The sequence below is a fragment of the Durio zibethinus genome, chromosome 12 (genome assembly GCF_047325235.1).
Source record: "Durio zibethinus cultivar Kanyao isolate XHJ-2024 chromosome 12, ASM4732523v1, whole genome shotgun sequence".
In the NCBI taxonomy this organism is placed as follows: Eukaryota; Viridiplantae; Streptophyta; class Magnoliopsida; order Malvales; family Malvaceae; genus Durio; species Durio zibethinus.
Window position 1 is genome coordinate 13,145,133 of NC_143173.1, and position 6,731 is coordinate 13,151,863.

The 6,731-nt window shown below is 29.7% G+C and overlaps 1 pseudogene; it reads left to right on the forward strand.

Annotated features, from left to right (window-relative positions):
- The first annotated feature begins 1,940 nt into the window (after window positions 1-1,940).
- Window positions 1,941-3,134, forward strand: LOC149515724 (S-adenosylmethionine decarboxylase proenzyme-like; annotated as a pseudogene).
- Window positions 3,135-6,731: the final 3,597 nt, after the last annotated feature.

A 6,731-nucleotide genomic window follows, 5' to 3' on the forward strand; every position in this document is an offset into this window, starting at 1 on the left:
AAGATAGCGAGAAAGTGGATGCAAATGGAAGCTTCGTGCATATCAATGTAAAAGTCATGGACTTTTTTAGATTACTCAATATGATGACCTTCATACATGTGTCTACCTAAGGTTGAGTCATGATCACCCACAACTAGGCTCAAATTTGTTAACACATGAAATTGAAAGTCAAGCAAAAGCTGAACCTTAGATTACATGTGCAACTTCAAATGCCAAGGTAAGAGACAAATTTTCTTATGATGTTTCATACAATAAGATGTGGCATGCAAAACAAAAGGCCATTACAAATGTTTTTGGCGATTAGGATACATCTTATAGGTTATTACCTAAATTTATTATTGCACTTGAAAAGTATAACTGGACAATTGTTATATGGCAATTTGAAAAGTTGTGAAATTCTATTGTCGGAGTATTTTGACTATTCCACCATGTTTTTTGGGCTTTTCCACCTTCCATTGAAGGGTTCAAGTATTGCAGACTAATTATAAGTATTGATGCTACTCATTTGTATAAAAGATATAAAGATAAAATACTTATTGCAATGGGAGTTGATGCTAATAACCAGCATTTGCCACTTGTATTTGCTATTGTTGAAGAAGAATCTTTTGATAGTTGGAGATGGTTTCTTACTTGCATTAGAGAGAAGGTCATTTAACGAAAAGGGATTTGTTTGATATCTAATCATCACTATGATATTCTTGCAACAATGAATGAGCCTGGCTCTAGATGGCAAGAACCATGGGCTTATCATTGATTTTGATTGCGACATATATGCAGTAATTTTAATGATAAGTTTCATAATAAAAACTTGGAAAGACTTATGTATAGAGCTAAAAATGCACATCAGTTACGAAAGTTTGATACCATAATGAAAGAGATAGAAAAGATTAATCCCAAAGCCCAAAAATGGTTAAATGAGATACTAGTGCAACAATAGGCACTGGCACATGATGGTGGTCAACGTTACGGAATAATGACAACTAATTTATCTAAGGTGTTTAATAGTGTGCTAAAAGGGGCTCGAAATTTACCTATCACAACATGTGTACAATTAACCTTTTATCGATTGGTTAATTTTTTTTTAGCATCAGGCAAGGCTTTGCATTGGAGGTATTGGCAAAAAAATGCCTGTACACTCCTCATGTTATAGCTAAACTTCAAGGTTATTTGACAAAAGCCAACACATATGATCTTGTTCATTTGATATACAAAAAAGATTGTTTGAAGTAATAACTGCATCTTATGGTGAAAGAATGCAACGAGGTCATAACAAACAAGTTGTTCAACTTGATAACAAAAATGTACATGTGAAAGATGGTAAATTTATAAGTTTCCCTATTCACATGTGATTGCTGTATGTGGAAGGTTGGCACTTGATAATTGGTAATATATAGAAAAGTATTATTCCATTGAACAATATTCTCAAACTTGGGCACCTCAATTTAATCCATTCCTTATGAAGCTTATTGGCCAGAGCCTAATATCCCGCAATTAGAACTGTTCACAGTTACACGAATTAGAATTGAGATGGATATTAAAGAAGGTTGAACAACAATTTGTTGCGAACTTTGTAAACAATTGGGCCATAATCGTAGGACATGCCAAATGAAAAGACATAAAGATTCAAATGCAGCTGTAGTATAATATGAAATATAAGGTATTTCTTATTGGTTTTCATTTTAGTTTATCAAAGACATAATTTGATAACTTGTTTCTCCAAGGAATCTACCAGCACCTTATATTTCTTACACCCCATTTATAAATTATCAATTTTTTCTATTTTTGCTTCTATCTATGCTTGTATTTTCTCTATATTATATTTGTTTTTCATTTTCAATGCTAAAATTTTCAGCAATAGATCTTTGAGACTAGACTTTTTACTTTTGACTCCAATTTCATAAATTGATAAAAGGAAGTTATTTGCCTAATGCTGGGAAATAATGGATATTCATGAGTAATATTCTTTTTCTTCTCAAGTTAAAAATTATTTAATACATATTTTTTTCAAGTATATGCAGGGTTACCAAGAATTCTAAGAAGAATTATGAAGGGAGTGATTGCAAAATGGCATATCAAAGTAGTTTTGTTGAGCAAGCATACTGTTTTTATTTTTAAGACATGAACTTGTTCATTTCATAGTTTCATAAAGGTTTTATGATTTTGTATTCAATTTACTAGTTTTATCTTTTAATTATATTACAAAAATGTTGGTTACTTTGTAATTTAACTGGTTTTAACATAATTTTTTTAGAGCAAGGATCATAAAATATTTAAAATCTTTTAGCCTAAATAATTATCAACTTCCTATTATTCAACTGTAAATATATGCTTAATTCAAAGAAAATTGAACATTTGTATTACCCAAAACAGAATAGGGAAGCTCTAATACAAAGTTAACATTTGCAATATCAACAAACAAATGAATATAAAAAAGAAAAAAAATTACATTTTGAATAGCCTTTCACAAAGTCCTCATTTATAGATCCCTATTGACTAATTCACAAGAAATCCCAATGACATTTGCAAGTCTCTGCCTAATATTCTTTGCAATTGATCTTGATGTAGTAGCATCTCTAGAACTGATTGTGCCATAAATTCCATAAAGTATACTTGTGGGAGTTTTATCTTCCCTGGTGCTCAGCCCTATCCTCATCGTAACTTTTCTAAAGAAGTTGCTATCCTTGATAACTATTTTGGGAAGCTTGGTGTTGGTAGCAAGGCTTATATAATTGGTGGACTCAATAAATAGAAATGGCATGTTTACTCTAAATCTGCAAAATCAATTATCATTAGTAGCCCTATTTATATTATAAAGATGTGCTTGACTGGTTTGGATAGGGAAATGGCTTCAATTTTCTACAAAGACCAATCAAGCTTAGCAGTTCTGATGACTATTAAATCTAGCATAAGGAAAATCCTTCCAGATTCTAAGATATGTGATTTTGAGTTTGATCCCTGTGGTTATTCAATGAATGCAATTGAAAGGGCTTTAATTTCTACCATTCATGTTACACTAGAATATGGGTTTGCTTACAAGCTTTGAAGTTGTGGGCTATGATCTAAAAAGTTTGAATCTGAAGCAGTTGGTTAATAGAGATAGTATTTTGTATAGATTCAATAGAGATAGTAAATGATAGATATAAAACAACATATAACAGAGAGGTTTTGACCAGATATCATCACTTCAAAAGTAATGTTAATCATGAAGCAACACTATCCTACCCACCAAGCACAAGGCAATGGAGTTTTTTCCTACACTAAGATAGAATAGAATCTTTACTCCCTAATAAAAGCACTTTTAATCTTATTTCTTTAATAAATGTATTGTATGACACATCACCATTTTGATTTTTTCTTTTTCATTGTCATTGTTGTTCATATCTCTCTATAACAAAAATGAAAATCTTTTTATAAAAAATGGAAATTAAAAAAAAACTTTAAAACTCATATCTTTTTTAACAACGTTAATTCACTCTTTAAGAATAAACTCATTTTTTATTTAGAAAATAAACTTAAAAAAAGCTTTGCAAATTTTGATGGGGTTATATTTTAGAGTTAAACTGTAAAGTAAAAAAGGGTACAGAATATTAAAAAAGTATTTGATAAAATAATACAATAAAAAAATGTTGAAACTAAGTTTTATTTAAGATGAACAACATGAATGTAATCTATCCATATATAAACAAAATTTGAAAACAAGGCTCCAAACATAGGAGTAATAAAGCAAAACGTCTACCTAACAGTCTTCTCAAGAACTGCATAGCCATCCAACCAACAGCCATCAGCTAACTCAACAATCTCATCATAAAGTTTTTAAAGTTCTCTTGAACAACCTATCTACAACAATAATGTCACTCTTTTAGAATAACTTCAAAACCCCAAACCTTAAAACTGCTTAACATAATGCCAATATAACCCACTTAATCACAAAATTTTCATATAGTCATAAAGCAAATCAATTGAAATTCCCATTCAACTTTTAGCATGTGTGCATAGTTTCATGAATGTGAACCTACATTCAAAGTTGTGCATTGCTTTCGATTAATGAAAGGTCGGTTCACACAAACAACATTTAAAATAAAAGGAACTATAATACCCTTTTTTGATAAAAAGAAAGGCTACCCCATCAACTCATCCCCTAAAGTAGCTTCTCCTCAATCTTATGTTCTAGTAATAGAGTCGAGCCTCAAACAACATATGCTTGAGTATGCAATGGAAATTCTTGCAAATTAATTGATTTTTTTCAATGGCACAATGGAAACAAAAATAGATATACTAGAAAAAACAAGATATAGTAATGTGTTAGAGTTAAAGTAAAAGCAGTTATAGAGGATGATTCTCCATTTTGTAGCCGAGATTTGCCTTGTCCACCAGGACTATGCTCTCTTGAATGCCACCCATCTTTCTTCTCATAACTCAATTTTCTTGAACTCGACCACTATCGCCATTGCCACCACTACAACTTGAACCTCCAAACTTGAACAAGTCGCACTTTTCTCCTTTCAAAAATTGAAAACACTCTTTTGCAGTAGAAGGCTATAGCACATTTTTATCTGATTCAACCCCAAGGAAAAGGCCATTAGGGAGACACAGAAGGTTCATTTTTGGCATCAGCTTCTTGAGAGGTAGAAGAATGAAGCGTCTAGGATTTAAGGTTTTGTTTTAATTTGTTTATTTTTGACATATTTTTCTTATTGACGTGGAAATTTATTTTATTTTATTTTATAAAAAATGACATGGAAATGATGTGGCTTAGACAACCTTATTTAGTGAAATAAGTTTAAAATAACTCTCATTAAAGAATAAAGGTTTTGAAGGACACCATCTTGGGAAAAAACTCAGTAAAATTGTTTGAGGATTCCTACGTTACTCTATCTATTTTTTTACAATTTGTGACTTTATAATAAAATAAAAATAAAAATATTTTATATGATTGAAAATTACAAAGTAAAATTAAAGTATTATTTTTTAATATTTAATTAGTCATGAACTTACATATAATATTAGAGACAAAGTGATTTAAAATAGAATTAGCTATATGTATCCCCCGTATTACTTCTGTAACCAACGTTTCCCTTCTGAGTTGGTCTTTACAACTTTTGTTAAAATTTCAAGCAAAACTTCTTTTGCCAAGTAAGCATTAATTGTTGAGATATGAAAGCCCAAAAATTAGTGAAAAGACGAAGAATAGTTTGCATAGGGGATGAAGCACACACTAGAGAAAAAAATGTGGGCAAAATAAAAAATTTTGATCTAATGTAATGTTTAAGCAACTCACTTTTTTACATGAACAAACACTATAAAAAAATTAGATGAATTGTCTTTTGGATTACTTCATTGTAACACACCTACTACATAATAATTGGATGAAATGGTTGCATAATGAATAGATTCATAGACTTATCATTAGAAATGGATTAAAGGGAGTCACCACCAATCTTTTTTGTTTAAGTGTGATTGGCCATCTGACTAAATTTGTCCTATTTAAAAAGAAGTTTCAAAATTGACTTAAATATTTTTAAATAGTAGATTTTGATTTACGAAACCAAATTTTAAGTTCAAGAGTATGGTTACATGTGAGGAAACAATGCCTATCAAAAGATAGTACCTGTTTGATTTCAAATTACCCAAGCCTTAAACACATTTATGATTTACCAAAATCTTTAATATTGAAAATTAGTCTTAAAATTATCCCAATAGTTTAGTAGCAATTTAAGATAATTCTCTCACCTCTGGAGTATTCATAGAGACTAGTGTCTCACCCTAGAGAGGCTCAATTGTTAGATTCATTAATTTATTTTATTTTAAAAAAATTAGTAAAGTATCCAAATAGTTTGGTGAGATTTTATTGCAAAAATGTTTATAACAAATTTGAGAATTTCATTAAGTCTCCCAATAGTTTGGTAAGATTTAATTTGAAGCAATCCTCTAATAATTTAGAGGATAAAAATTATTTTTTATTATATTTTTTAAAAAAATTGATTTATGAAATTTCTCAATAGTTTAGTGAATTCCAAAAACCTATTTGAAAATATATATTTTTTTGGTTTTTCAAACTTATTTGAAAAGGTTTTTTTTATTTTTTCTTTTTTTTATTTGAAAAGATTTTTTTCTTTTTTTTGCTTTTTCTGTTTTCTAGAAAAGATCTTTTTTATTTTTTGAAAACCAGTAAAAATAAATAAGAAACTAAAAATAAAATAAAAACTTAAGAAAATAAAAACAAAATCAAATCAAATCAAAAAATAAAATGAAAATGGGAAAAAGGAAACTTGCAATTTAGGTTAAGTCAGAGTGTAGGTCGACGTGCGTCAGTGGGTCAACATGCGAATCTTGGGCTGTCCAAAACAACATCATTTCAGGTTGCTATAAAAGCCACTCCTCAATGTTTTGGCTTCAGAAACCCTTATTCTCTCTCTCTCTCTCTCTACACAACTGAATCCCTTGACCTCTCTTTAGAATTTCCAAAAAGCCCCACCAAAAACTTTAATTGGAAACTAAAATCCCACCAATTTTTGGAAAAGTCATTAAAAAATTCAATCGAAAACTAAAAAATCCATCTGTTTCTAGAAAAACTAGTTGGAATCTCACCGAAAAATTCAACCTCACTGGAAAATTCAACCAAAAATTCAAAAACTCATTGTAAAATTCATCCAAACCTAGATTTTTTCAAAAAAAATTTCAAATTTCCTTAAATTTGCCTAAATTACTCTCAAAATTCTCTAGAATCTTAA